This window comes from Varroa jacobsoni, unplaced genomic scaffold, assembly GCF_002532875.2.
Source record: "Varroa jacobsoni isolate VJ856 unplaced genomic scaffold, vjacob_1.0 contig04776, whole genome shotgun sequence".
In the NCBI taxonomy this organism is placed as follows: domain Eukaryota; kingdom Metazoa; phylum Arthropoda; class Arachnida; order Mesostigmata; family Varroidae; genus Varroa; species Varroa jacobsoni.
Genome location: NW_019215344.1, coordinates 1 through 15,718, shown reverse-complemented (window position 1 = coordinate 15,718; position 15,718 = coordinate 1). Strand labels below are relative to the sequence as shown.

At 40.8% G+C, this 15,718-nt stretch overlaps 2 long non-coding RNA genes across 3 annotated transcripts; one reads left to right on the top strand and one right to left on the bottom strand.

Moving 5' to 3' along the window:
* The first annotated feature begins 7,060 nt into the window (after positions 1-7,060).
* Positions 7,061-15,656, top strand: LOC111273100 (uncharacterized). Of its 2 annotated transcripts, none has more exons than XR_002687868.2 (3): positions 7,061-7,661; positions 14,216-14,477; positions 14,935-15,635. It is a non-coding gene; the product is annotated as an uncharacterized LOC111273100 (long non-coding RNA). The 2 variants fall into 2 exon arrangements; XR_002687867.2 differs by lacking the exon at positions 7,061-7,661 and adding an exon at positions 13,492-13,730 and having other exon boundaries at positions 14,935-15,656.
* On the bottom strand, positions 7,884-11,414 carry LOC111273101 (uncharacterized; the record flags this gene model as incomplete). The annotated part of the gene is given in 2 exon segments (XR_002687869.2): positions 7,884-8,049; positions 11,307-11,414. It is a non-coding gene; the product is annotated as an uncharacterized LOC111273101 (long non-coding RNA).
* Positions 15,657-15,718: the final 62 nt, after the last annotated feature.

Sequence of the window (15,718 nt, the reverse complement as noted above, 5' to 3'; positions counted from 1 at the left end):
ATAGATAGATAGATAGATGTAGATAGATAGATAGATAGATAGATAGATGTAGATAGATAGATAGATAGATGTAGATAGATAGATAGATAGATAGATAGATAGATAGATAGATAGATAGATAGATGTAGATAGATAGATAGATAGATAGATAGATGTAGATAGACAGATAGATAGATAGATAGATGTAGATAGATAGATAGATAGATAGATGTAGATAGATAGATAGATAGATAGATAGATAGATAGATGTAGATAGATAGATAGATAGATAGATGTAGATAGATAGATAGATGTAGATAGACAGATAGATAGATAGATAGATGTAGATAGATAGATAGATAGATAGATAGATGTAGATAGATAGATAGATAGATGTAGATAGATAGATAGATAGATAGATGTAGATAGATAGGTAGATAGATAGATAGATGTAGATAGATAGATAGATAGATAGAATAGATTGATAGATAGATAGATAGATATAGATAGATAAAATAAAAACAAGTGAGCAAATAAACACATTTTTGTTAATGTAATTTCTAGCTGAGGGTTTAAAAATCGTTTTTTTCCTTGATGGGAATGGCTTTTTGTTTTGCATCATTAGTCGATTAGTGGACGATCCATATTTGCTAGAAACGTTTATTGCCGTCTGTTGCGTTTTGTTATTAAGGCTACAGGATAATTTCTCCTCCTGCTGGTAGGACGCCGTCTACGCAGTAGTCGAGGCCGGTCGGCTTAGTCGTAGTGGTGCCTATTCGCTAAGAGGCGGTGCTTTATTGCCTTCCCTTGTTTTTCCTCTTTCTTACGACCAATAACCTTTATAACTGCTCATTAGCCACATCATTGACCATTGCCTGCGTAGCTGCAGCACTGTGAACCCTTCAGTAAAGTCTGCCCAGGTGGACAGACTAATACTTGTCGTCCTACCTTGCGGGCAGGCCGAGCAATCGGGCACAGTACGTAAATACACTTGCTTGATAGACTGACGTTATAAATAGCTGGTGCAGCTTAACACGGAAGTCAACGAATGGTTGAACGGTCTAATTACTGCTAAAAATGATCTCTCGTTCGAAATATGGAAGCGTGGCTATGCTTATGAGGCCATGGTGAAGCGTATTCAGATTGTTTCTTGCTATAGTAGCGTTGAAATACATTCCTGGGGCTGCCCCTAGAATGTCGAGCTTGCCTTTTACTAATAGTGCCATGCACAAGTTTACGCTCCTAGATGCCCGCATGTTTTAGGTGCACATATTATACACCACTTCTCAAAACAGGGCGATCCTGTGGAATGAAATTCTACGTACATAAAAGAGACATTTTGTGCGCTGATAGGAACTCAACATTGATGTTGATATTCTCTAGGCATCGTTATATTGATATGCCCGGTTTGAAACGCTCGTTTTTGCCAGGAGCGCGACAATGACGAGTCGCCATATTGTTTTTAGAATCAAGTCGATGGCCATAAAAGCCAACTAAAAATCGAGAATTCCATATATATATATATATATATATCTCAGGAAATAGATCGAAATGGCTGCAATGTTTTTCATCTATGTGTCATCAGGATAGCGTTGCAAGTTCTACGAAAATTTGCAGTACAATCCCATACAAATATCTTTTTACTTTTTTTTGGTCACATGTGTATCTGGTATAGTAAATGCCTGTTACTGATTCTATAGAACTGGCAGCTTCTTTTTCATTTACAAAGGTTTAATTTGTCCTATTAGTCTACAGGTAGTTTTGAACAAATCACCACTTTAGACAATGGATCCTTACGTGGAAGATTGTCGAAAGAGCGTATGAAATTATTTTGTCCTATTCGATTGAAACTATTGTCCCGAATAAGCATGACTCAGCGTCCATTGCTGCTCTAGGCCCTAGCAAGGCTGCACTTGCTATGATATCGATTACATGACGTGTCGCGCTGAAAGAGCAAATACTTTGTTATTACACGCTGTTCAATTAGATTTGTAATAAGCATACGTTTAAGACGAAAACAGGCCAATCGCATCATTTCTACCATGATTCCAGACATTCACCGACGAGCCGATATAGTAAATTTGTACATGATACATTAGTAGCTATAGCAGATAGGGCAGTTTCTAGTAATAGTCCAGTTTACGACATGGCTGGGCAACACGGACAATCAGACAACCTTGAAACAACATCTACACCTGTATCATCTCTAGACATCCATGAAACAAACAGAGACAGACTGCATAACACCTGTACCAAATCTATCGCTTTTCATCATCACTCGCTACTACTGCTGATCGGAACGCTAATGATGATCGCGCTGATTGTGACGCTGACGTCTGTTTCTATGTTTAACGGAACCGAAACAGATCGGTAGCTGCCGTTATCATTAAAGCAGCTAAACAGATGGCCAGATATCTGTTAGCAACTAAGATATAATAACGGCGAATACTACTAATAATAGCGAAATTGTGCTCAGAGGTAGTAGAACGTCGTCTAGCAGGAGGAGGAGGAGGAGGAGGAGGAGGAGGAGGAGGGGGGGTTCGAATCAGTTAAGTTTTAATTCATTTTTAGGTGTACGTTTATGAATATACACTGCTGAGACATACAGTACACTGGAAAACTCGTACCTAATTTGCATGCAAGGAGCGATTTGCCTGCTGAACCCCAATAGATCGATCAATAGCAACCCCCCTTGAAATCTTTAATTGCCAGATATTATTCGTTGCGGCCAATGCACAAATTCGAGTCTAAAAGTTTCTTTCGGAATATCTATACATCCTGTTAAAGTGATCAGATTCTCTCTCAATAGTTTTCTGTATCGATGCTGTCTATCTAGATATCGATGATGCGTACTTTCTCCAAATAGTCCATGCACGCGCGTTAAAATTGTGCCTATAAGCAGACCTAGCGTGAACTTTGCCGGATCCGCATGATTTATATGACAGCCGATTCTGATCATGAGGAAGCTATCCTTAGGCCAGCTAATACTAACTCAGTAACGTGGACGCTATTGAAGTTACTAGATTAAGTAGAGGATTAACGTCCTTGCTTAGAGACTCGTCCTGAGTTGATTCGAGGACGAATTCACGAATTACTTTTAATATACCTCTCTAGATGTATTGCTGCTTCTATTTAAGTCAGGTCATTGTTGTACCATTTACCGCGTTACGAGGTACACGTGTTCCATAGGAGCGTCACAACCATAAAATCTCATACAGTAAAAAGCAATCCACGTAATATATCAGTTCAGGCACATTAGTAACTAGCCATGTGTGAATAGCCGACATAAAACTTAAGGGTTTTCTTAAATTAAAGAGAATTTTAAATCTGTAAAAAAACGCGGTAAATATGGCTTAGAACGAGGCAGTCGTTTACATATTATATTTGAAATAAATACCAATAATAATGCGAATGATGTTAATATTATAATTATCCAATTAGACATTTTCTAAGTTCCTGTTATCTATTACCATTTAAGTTCTGTCTACATAATACAGATAGCAGTTTATACAAAGGCTACCAATCGCCTGCATTACGGTAGTAGTCTATGGTATATTGTGTACATCGAAGCTCGATTGATCATAATTGTACTTAGAACCGTGACGATATTGAGCGTCAAAAGAGCTGCCCTCGACAATTCTACTTTGTCAATTGGCCGCTGTCGCAGTTGGATCATATTCTGATCCTTAGACTGGGCACGTTACTGTTGCTAATTCTTACAATTGTTACCAAGGCTATGAGAATGCCAACAAGCAGAACTCGCAAGAACACGCAGTTGGTGGGCGGCAAGTTAAACGACTATCACTAAACAGGCTTAATATTGTAGTAGACAGACAACAAAAAATTGGCTAGCTTCTGAATGAACTACATACTCTATGTAGAGCCTGGTACACGACCTGGCCGACCGGTCGTAATTTTCGATTACAAGCCTAACCTTGCGTCACTTTCGGACGACTCATGGCCAGCAGCATTTCCATGTTGCTGGACCACTTAGACAAATCCTCACACAATGTGGGAACTTTGCTATGTTTTCTAAAAATAATGTCAACACTAACAGTTCTAGTAGATCGCCATGCGTGACAAAGGTCGAGAAGTTGCACACCCCCCTTTCTAGGGAATCGGGAACACTATATTATTATTATTATTGCCTGTAGACTAGATTGAGTCTAGGCAAAATCTACACTGTCAAGTTTCACGACAATGTATTGCGAGGGATTTGTACAAGTTACTTGTCAGTTACACGTGCCCGTAACGTCTCTTCTATGTGGCGTCGTCTGATAGCCTTTTTTTTTTTGTTTTAGATGGTTTACACAACGTATCTCCAGGTGGACTCGCGCACGCGAGACTTGGGTACGTTTGAACGATTCGCGTCACAATATTCGAGGCTTCAAATCGTCGATATTTTAAAAGGCCATGGGTTGAATGAGGTGTCTGGCTGGAACCGGTCTTTAGATTGGCAATTCGTATTGCTTCCAAAAGCGATCTTAGAGACTGCTCTAAAGAGATGTTTGAATTATCCCTACGGCCATGCAGCCCCACCCCGTTCGGTGACTGGAAAAAATGACACTCACACACAACCTCCCCTCCCACGCTGTTACTTCAAAAAAAACCCCTGATATTAACATAGTTTCAGAATCTGGCCGTATACCTTATCATGAAAAACTAACAGTTATAACAAAACGTTCAGGACAACAGAACACTTTTATTTTTTGATCGTCTCTTTATTGCTGAGTGTCTCCGTGACGGTACCTGTAGAACTTTTCTAGGCGTTGGTCCTTGATGATGTTTTGTAGTAATTATAGCATCAGGTTTTAATATCATATATTATATATATATATATATATATATATATAATAAACATATCGGTTTTGAATTCTTCATCACGCCAAACATTTAATTAAAAACTAACACCATAAGTTATTCGATTTTTATTTAAAAAATTATGTCAGTTAATTAGTTAGGTAGCTAGTTAAAGACAAGAAATTTTAGTTAAACTTTGCCCAAAACAGATTTTTTGACAGGCCCCTCTTGTATCCATATCAAATAGACATCGGTATTATTGTTGGCCTAAGAAGTTCGAATAGTTTCAGCATTTCAGCTTCCGATAGTTCATCTAATTTCTAACAAAAAAAAAATGGTAATTCATAAGCAGTTAATCTACAAATACGCTTTTGTTAACAACTAAATAGGGCAACACAATACGAAACGTACTCGTTCGTAATCAATTGTAGCATTACTACTTCTCTCAAATGACAACAGGCTTGTTGCCATAAACAAGCAAAGAAATAATAAACCCATACGCTGACAGTCCGTTCCAGGCATTTTTCGTCGTGAAGACGAAACTGACGCAACTTCATGGATATGCCATCGGGATTTTCACCACGACGCATTTCTTATAGTGTCGATATGTGCATCTGCCGTGGCCAGCGTGGCAAGACTTAGAGCGCACGAGTACACGGTGAGGAATAGGCAAAACGCCGTTCATATTGAAGCGTACATTGTTTCCTGGCTAACTCTTCTTTCCGCCAGCGTTCGCGTCTCGAACGTATCGTTCGTACTCGAATAAGCGTCACCCGCAACCGTGGCAATAGCACTACAGCAACTGCTACGTCTAGATCGGACACAACGGCGCTACTTGACTGTTACTTACCTCACTCACTCAGCCTGGCTATCCAGCCCCTTCCTCTCGCGCGCCCACTCATCTCCCTCTGTGCCGTTCGCAACACAGGGCGGCTGCAAACGATTCTCGTTGTTACTGTTCGTGCACGTACATATTTCATTGTAATTTGTCACTGTCGAAGACCGCAAAACGATGACGACAGAAGTTGAGCCTACGGGCATTATCCGAGGCCCCTAAAAAGAGTTCATTAAAAGGACGAACCTGTTCTGCTACAAGGAAAACAGATTTGCCCCGCCATCGCGCCTTATAGCTGGCAAGCCAGCGTACACATATGGGCACAGGCATCCCTGGCCAGATTTGACCTAATGCAGTCGCCGATTAGAAGCAGAAACGCTCTAGCCTACTAGCGCATCGCCAGTAAGGTGGTAATTGTTGCTCGAAAATCACAGTATGGCGCGGTGAGCTATGGCTGGACGTAGACTTTCTATCGGTGCGTTAGGTCAGTGTGTTTATTACAGTCAACCATCAACAACTGAAAAATGTTGAAATTTTAAATTAATTTTACATTGTCGGACAGGATTAACCGCTGCAAATTCTATTGTTCATTCCGCTAGATGATTTCATGCAGGCGTTAGGTGTATAACTGTTTCATTCATTACGCTATGTTTTGTTCTATTAAACTATACGGTACTACGTGTCCTTGTTGTTGATCCTCAACGGGACATGATACCTATAAACATCTACGCATATTGTTGTGAAACGCAAACAGATTTTTACTGCTAACTGTCCAACGCTCCATTAGCTAGCGAGGCCGCCGGCGCTTACGAACGGTTTTTTCCATTGTGCTAATTGTTTATAAATCCTTACGAGGCCATAGAATCCCTACTTGTTTTTTGCTGTATAAAACATCAATGATTACGGCAATCATCTAACGCACTTCTTAGCGTGATTATGATGTCATTTACAGGTTGAATACTTGGATATCCTAGGCCGACGTAAGGTCCTTGAAGGGAGAAAAAACCGGCCACGTCTCCTAGTAGTTTCGAGCAAACGTCACAGCTTTGTGGAAGAAAGATGCGCAGTTCGACTTCGAAATATCCTGGTCGATATCCGGAACTTGATCGAATATTTCTATCATGTTATCGCGACGCTTTTGTTATTACTGCTCTAATCACTCCCCATTTAATTACGGGCCCAACGAAAATGATACGATCGATAGGAGTTCACAAAGTATCGACTTCACTAGAAATGCTCTCTATTGCAGATAGCTGCTTCAACACTCCTCTGAATAGATACTCGACCGCTGCTTCTGCCTATGCGCTACGGAACCGAGTCAATCCAATCTCAAAATTACCGAACTACGTGTAAGGATGACTAGTATACTATTCTTACTTCATCAGGCCGTTCGGTGTTCAAGCGAGTACCTATCACACCTCAATGCATTCCAATGGTTAAGACAACTGGTGTGACCATGACAATGATTAGTGGTATAATTTGAAACCGATATTTATGCGACAAGTGGTATTTCTCTTAGAATCATAAAAAAGACGCGTCTGGAACAAAGTGATTTTCGGCCCCACGTCCTAGACGGCCCAACGTATCGCTATGAGCTTTTTGACAGTACGTTCTGTTACCATGATGTCATTCGGGCTAATGTAAGGGTCTCGTCGCCACCAGAAAGCGGCACATGGCAGTCCTTCACCAATCACTAAGCTGCGGCGTCTTGTTGCTATCCATGAACTTCTCGACAAATCACCCTGTGCGAATTGCGGCTTCTTATCAACGGAGCCTAGGTAGGTCACTCACTGTTAAAGCAACTGCATCAGCCATGATTCTCTATACGAACGCTTGCCGAGGCCAATCCATATGGCAGCAGTGTACTTTTAGGCGAGGAAGTTTTGAACAGTGGTCAATTTTTGCTATCGGCGTTTTTTCATCATCACATGCAAATTCTATCCGTTTTGATAGAAAACTACCATAGTACTTTTATAAGTTGTTCTGAGTTTGTTTCGCTACTTCGATTTGTCCCCGTGCAGCTGGAACGACGATGAGAACTGAAAAGGTATTCTAAGCATTATTTCATAGCTTTTGCTGAAATCGGTTCTAGAGCGTACTTTATAGAGCGAATTAGAAGCTCTGGAACACGAAGCTGTCTCTCAGGAGAGTCATACTTTAATTTCTAAAGAATAGAAATCTTTAAGCTGGAAGTCTGAGAAAAAAGGGTCACAGCGGAAGTCTTACAGGTGTCGGGTCCTAAAGAGACATTGTGGAACCTCACCTATGACGAAGTGCTTGATGTTTCGTATATGCCAAACGGGTCGGAGAGCGTGTCCTACATCGATAATTTAGCGCTAGTTACAACATACCGCACTAGAAAAGGGTTAGAAAAAAGGCCTTTGCTGTCACGGTGGACTGAATGACGAACAACTCTTGCTTGCTTCAAGCAGCGTCTGAAAAAGTAGAGGCAATCTAAATGATAGAGACGAAAAGAGCTGCAAGTGTTGCGCTAAAAGTGAAAAGAAATATCATGTAGATCAATAGGTAAAGGATTTAGGGATATGCGTCTGGCAAAGACAGTGCCTGTTCAATACGCTGCAGGGACAGCACCCTATAGTACATTTGCCCTAGCGGGATTTAGTTCTAGCATGAGGGATCTTTCGAAAGGTCTGAGGCACTCTTTAACAACGGTGATAGAATCTGTGAAGTTACATGCTGCCACGATATAAACGAATATTGCTCTAGATAAACAGGGGAGCGGGAAGACCTTACTTACCTATAACAATTAGTGTAGCCAGAGTACCTGTTTGCAAGATGCTACCTTGAACCTTCTGGCGGAGGGAAACGGAAATCGAACAATATCCGAAGAACAGGATGGACCAATGAACAGCTAGAGCAGCAACGATTTAGAAATAGAAAAGAAATGGACACAATCAAGGATTGCAGATGGACCATGAAGTAGAATGAGATCCTTCATCCCGGACTGCAAGTCAGGTATGATGATAGCAATGGCGACCTCATCTATCACACTATGAAGGTATTGACTGGCCACAGTCAGCATTAGACCTACCTGATGACGAGAGGCCAAGCATAGGATGACAAATGCGTTTTCTGCGTGTCAAGTAAAACTAATGGGGTGCACCTCTCTGTATTTAAATGTGAAACCCTCAGACAAGGGCTCAAAGAAGTACAACGAGGTATATTTTGGACCGTGATTAAGCGCGTTGTTGATCATACGCTTCATTTAAGGATCTTGTGCCTGATCCTTATGCGCAAAAAATCAGCTAGAAACAAGGTGAACGAGGCTTGAAGAGGAGCGTTACGAAGCACAAGGTGCAGAGGAAGATCAAGTGAAACAAACGACCTTAATATCGTCCTTCCCTTCGAGGAAGCTGAAATAATGTTTCAGAACGCTTCCAGAGGAAGTAGCAAAGAGGATAGCGGCTTAGTGCGTGTTCTACACCACTAAAGTGCGAATTCATTTGCCTGTGGACAAGTGACTAGGACCCAAATTCGGGCCCCGTCAAGTGGACTATAAGAAGTGTACCGCTTGTGTGTGAATTCATCAGTCCGTATTGCAGATAGCAGAAAAGGTAAAAAAAAAAGTCGTTTAAATTTGCAGCGTAAATCAGGCTACGGTTAGCGCGATCAGAAACTATGACGTGCTGCAAACTCTACTGAGTGAAAATCAGGCCCAGTAGTTTCTATACGCAGCTACGTTGTACCGAAATGCTTGCGTGCGTTTGTAAAGATTCTAAAGGACAAGGGTGGATCTCAGGTAAATACAGTGAAAATCCCATTACTAGTTGTTCGAGCTCACGAATTCGAACCCATTTACGCCCAGCCTTTGCTCTACCGGATTAGAGCTGCTCGAACTTGTGCAGCACTGCTGAAGGCCACGCTATTCACAAGAAGAAGTATAAGCTTGCAAATGGGTGTCTATGAATCGATCGACTTGCGCGCTCTTCAAGATATTCGTCTGTTGGTCACGTGGTAGGGATTTTTAAGATGAACTAAATTAAATACAAACCTGTATTTAGCTTACGGATATGCCATCTTCTCAGCGATATATTAGCGCAATAAGGAGGGTCAAAGGGTATGATCCTGTTACGATAATCCAAAACTGCGTAAAATGGACGCGATCATACGGTAATTCACTGATGCCATACAAAGAATCAAGTAAATCTGATTATCACTATGAATTCCTTTACGTCTTAGTTTAGCAACAAATTTGTTATAACCTATACTCTATGTGTCTAGATCGGCACCAGTTTCTATGTTGCTCAACGAAAGAAATCAAGCTTTTTTTTTTTTTTTTTTCTATAAATTGTTAATGTTTAGCACGTTAGCTTTAACAACCATCCAGTTAGCCTTAAGCACAAGATAACGTTTTTATTTATTTTTTTCTTGCCATCAAAATCGATCTACTAAGATGTTGATGTCTTGCAGATAGACTAACCAAAGCAATTACACATATCGTCAATACCGCTAACTTGCGGGAATTTATAACATGGAGCATTGTTTTATGGCTAGGTAGAAAGAAGGTTAAATTACTACATGAGCTATTCTCCGACATCTTTATTCCAGACCAACAGCTCCTCTTTAGATGAGTATTTTGCGAAAAAAAGAAGTACTTTTGGTCACCCCAGTAGGTGCATGATTTATCTGCCCCTCTTTAAGGTTGAAAGTGAGCCTCAGACCCTGCTTCCAATAGATAACTAGATAGTTCCGTTAACTACGCCAGATGAGTACAGCGGAAACGAGTTTAATGAAATTTAGGATCGAACAGAAATAGAGGACGCCATTGTAGACAGGTTAAAAATGGACCTGATCGATCAGATCATTTTATCAAGAATTTGAGAATAACGCCGATAGCATTAGTTCCTTCCAATAACGTCCAAAGTAAAAACAGCACCTTGCAACGAATATGGAGTAAAAAAGTGTTCAATGTGACCTATTAAAGTCCTGCTAAAGACCGATATCACAACAGGCGAATAGGACACAAAACGGCAAAGCTTTACTGATTTCTAATGATGACATAGGTAGAAGAAAGTCTGAAGCGGAAACTTCCATGGAGACCAACAGGGAACAAAAACATAAATCCCAACCTATATTATTTGCAAGCGCATTGAACAAATAAAAACAGATGTCTTCGCCAAGGGAGTTGCTGCGATCAGACGGTCTTGTCTAATCCATTCATGATTGCATCCTGTAGTCTTGTCTAATGTAAGTTACTAAGAGGCAAATGCTCAAAACGGAGTTTATAAACATGCACAATCTACGGCTTATTCTTATTTGTAAGCCTTTAGCGAAGAAAACTCAGCGGTAGCATCGCTGCTTGCTGCTTTGTGAAAGTAGGATTCCGTATCTTGATGGATTTTTCACACTCCAAAGAAATACATTGCGGAAAAAACTTACTTTGTTCCAAGGCCAAGAGAGACCCTAAAATAACTCTTGTATTTGACCAGTCGTAGATCTCGAGCAGATGAAACATGACATATTTTCGAAGAGACCGTTGGCCAGGGAACGACCGTCAATTTGATTTACAGAAAACACAACAACACACCGGACTGAAAGACCCGGGAAGAATTCTCTATTCTAGCCAGATCTGACGACATGCGTCGTCATTATTCTTAGCTAATAACGATCTTATAATAGTATTAAACTAAATAAAGTGTACATATTTATAATTACTTTTTTCTTTAGCTACCTTATGTAGAAGCACCATTCCTGAATGGAATTTTCCAATTGAGACTGCAGCCGTCGAGTAAATCGAAACTACTAAACCCAGTTTGGCTGTTCTATGCTCTTCGGTTACCTGAAAGTTCACACGTCAGAGCGTATCATTTCTTTTGGTCAGCCATTACGTTTACTCAACAACACCGACTTAAAGCGATGCCGTTATCTACAAGTTGAAAGTTTGTTAGGAAAGAAACGAGACCATCGGAAAAGTACATAGATTCTTCACGGATTTCGGTATATCGTTCCGTAGACGCTAAGCTCGGCATCGAAGCTCAAGGAATCTATCTAGGCTTTCATTTGCTAAAAAGGGCACTATTCGTTGAAACAGCAAATGACAAGAGCCTTGAATTGAATTCGTCCTGTTTGCACGCTACGTTTCTATGTCAGCTTCCCATTCTTTGCTCCGTATTAGTCTGTTATGAATTCTGTGTATTTCTAATTCAGTGCTTTGCCGCGCATAGGCTCCACCATGGGCAGGAAACCAGGTTTCCACAACCCTACCGATACGTGTAGGTGCTCCCGACGCGGGAGCAATTGTGGTAGATATCATGTTGCTCAGTGCCCCTTGGTACTATTTTTCGGATATCTGCCAAATATCTCGAACTAAGACTCGTAAAACCGGTACGGCGCAATGTGCTTTAAATTATTATAGATATTAGGATTCTGACTTGCATTTATGAGGTAACTGTCAACAAAGATGAATAAATTAAGCCTGGTTCGACTTAAGCTGCTTCTGTTCGAAACTCCCATGTCGCTTCGCTGTACATTATCGTGGTTTTGCTATTTGGCAGCCTCTGATAAATTTTGCTCTACTTTAGATTTACAAACAAACTTGATTTCGACTCAAAGTCAGACTATTACGCAGTAGATCGAAATGATGATTGTATAATTTCAATCAGTTAAAAACCTCTCGTCAAGGAGATCGCTGCTAATCTAAAGACCGGTCGCTTTATCTATTCACCTTATTAGTGTGTTCGTTCAGTACCGCTACACAGAGAGTCCGGTCATGCCAGCTTCGTGCTGTAAAAAGTTCAACACGAGACGGAATAACTTAACTAATAATTATGTTTATTTTTTGCCTAACTTTCCCCAAAAAATATGGTTAAATTGGTAACGGACGACCAGCCAAGTTCCAATCATGTCGGCTACAAATTTTGGCGCCGAAACCAGACAAATTCGATATCAATACGACGTAGTTGTTGCGGCCGGCTGTAGTTTAATCATTCAAAGTACTTCACAGATGTCATTTTTTGGAATTGACCCTCTTCCTAATGCGCGACTGCACAGCACTCGAGAGTACCACTTTAATACTGAAGAGTGTGTGTATAAATCGACCCTAGAGAAAAACGAAGCTATGCATTTACGGCAATAGGTCGAATTTTTACCCTAATAAAAGTCGTACTTTTACCATATATATATATATATATATATATATAAAACGTCATGGTATAAGGAGTAACCAGTGGCACAGCGGTTGTGTACCAGTTGTCCGGACTCGTCTCTAGCTGATCGTAATAACTGCAACGACGGCTGCAACCGTATTTCGAGGCCATCGATTGCGCAGTGGAACTCTCTCCGTACCCTTTTGATTGTTAGTAGTACTACAAATAACGGCCACAACCGCTACAGCAGAAAGCCAGCGGTCAGTCTTTTGCGCGCTGGCTATTTTTCCTCGTCTAGGTAAATAGCATGACTTGACGAAATATATCCTAGAAGGACCATCCATTTTTTGTCGAAGAAGCAACGGTACGAGCTACAGCGGGCCACCGACACTAGTGTTGGGCTGTTTTGCCACCTGTTGCCATAGATGGCGCAACTGGTCTATTAACCAAATCGTCGGAGATTACTAAATTCCTATGAGCCTGTAACACCCCTCTTGACCTTCACGACGAGCGGGAACAAGCTAAAATTTGACTAGTACTTGTTATGCCTTAGACCGATGCGAACAATATGTGCGCGCCAGCAACGCAAATAGTTCTCGCTAAAACGTCTCCGATGCTTGTATCATATGCAATAGATAAGGCTCTGGAAGAAGACGAGCCAGTTTCAACTCATTAGCTGGCCTATGGCTACGCTCGCCTTCGCAGCCAGTCAATAATACAGTCCGAGTAATATATTTGACCGTACTCTTGGCTAGGTTCGCCTACCGCTCGGACGTGTACGAATCCGTTAGTGTGATAAGCTGTGCTTAAAGCACAGCGATTTTTTTTGGCACGCTAAATTAGTCCCATAATTTCAAGGAAAACCGGGCGGAAATTTCCCAGCTAAGAGCTCAGATATATTGAACATTTGAATTTGGTGCATTTACGAGTACTGGCAATTGTGGGACTTTTTGAAATTAACAGATAACGGATCGAACTGAAACTCTGCTTAGGATTTCACGTAACTTACGGTAACAGTATTAGGACACACACAACGCAGACTGGGTCTAGCCTTCAGATCCTTTCTAAATAATTATACGAACACGGATGTGATTACCTCTGAAGTGCTGCAAATAGGCATAATTCAGCAATGTTCTTTCTTCGTAAATTCCAACTCTTTATTAGACTTGTCAATAGCCGTCCGTAAACACCGTTGGCTAGATATTCACAGGAACAAGTTCGAGACGTCGCTGGCTGGATTCCGTTGACGTGCGCCTATGTACATGGCATGAGGAACAGTAAAGCGAGATATCACATGAACTTTATCGATAGTGCGCAGAAGAACATACCTAGGTGCACCAGATAAAATTAATATGCTATCTGCATGACTGTTCGCTTCATGCTCCCGCATTTTGTCATATGCCATCAGACCGGTACTGAGCGTGGTACTGATTTTCAAAGAAGATCGTTTTTGAGGACTAATAAATTCTGTGATTGCTTATTGTAATTATTCTAGGCTCTTTTGGCAAAACTAATACTTGACATCCGGCTAGAAATAGCGATGAGCTGGCTTTCCCGAATCGCTGTTCCTCGTTCGAACATTTCGAATCCCTTTTATAGCGGAGTTCGTGAAAGTTGCCAAGGTTACGCTCTCACAGGGACTATAGGGAGAAAGCCACGTGAGACCCTACCAGAACGATGGATCAAGCTTCGAACCGTCGTTAAAGGGAGGATGACGTATTGGTCGGATTTCTGTTGAAGCAGAATGCCCTAGCTGAGTAAGTGGAAGCGTTGACTCAGTAGGTTAGGTGTAGAATCATAGTCCTGATAACCGAGTGAGCCAGTTCCCTTAAATATTGCTAGATAACAAAATAACTACTATATTAGATTTGCATAAGGTCAAGCTAATCATGAGCCTGCCTTGCAGGCAATAAGCCCATTACGGGGCAATTTATGCTAGGAGCTTTCAATCCACTGTCTAATACATTTGTGCAAAAACAATACATATATATATACATACATACATACATACAGAATATTTGACATCTTTGACGTCAGTTACGTGCTCTATAACCAGCCTCATCATATTGACTTGTACTAGTCAAAGACGAACTCAGCTAGTTTCCTAATTCTGGATTATGTGTGCAGATATGCCTCATGTATATTTGATCGTCCTCAAATCTGAATTTATGGCTGGTGTTTTCAAAATCATCTTATTTTACTTATATTTTTCAGTGTAACACTTCGCTTCTACGAGTAACGCAAGGCAGACATGATGGAGTATATAGTGTAAGTTTTAAAGCGAGCAAATATGAAAGAAGCTTGTGATAATCATTATTATAATCAAAATCAGTGGAAACAATTTTGGTATTTGTGATTCTACAATAAAGCACCGTATTCTCTACTGGTGGAAGGTGTGGGAGTCCGCTAGCGGTCTGATGAGTTATCCCCTTTGTATAGTAGGTCGGCGCTGCTCGAAGCGACCTCTGCTGACATGTTTGCAACAACCTTTCTAATCGGATAAGCCCCGATCATTCCGCCTAGCTCACTGTTAGAACAGTCTCCTTGGAAGCATTCTGTCGCCACTTGAGCTCAGATAGTTATTAATAGGCCGTTGGTTAAGTTCAATAACTAACGACTACAAACATGGGTATATTTATGGGCCAGTTAAAAGTGTGTCAACAAGACCTTACCTCCAAGAGCACATATTTATTCAATTGTGAATTTTTACCAAAATGTAGTCAGGTTAGTACAGGCTAAGTACTCAGATTAACTGCCATTTCCTTGCATATGCTTAGCCACGCATACACAAATGCAAAATAGACCTACATTTGATTTGGAAGTATCAAGGACTATTATTATTAATATCAGTATTAGTACTGTTATTATAGTTTTAATTAACTGCATCGTGTAACCCAGGGCGTGTTTCAAGTCCATAGCGTAGGTGTGTACTAAAGCGATACAGAGTGAATTGTCTTTATAAACCTCTTCACAGCAGCCCCAATCCTCTGTCTTTTGT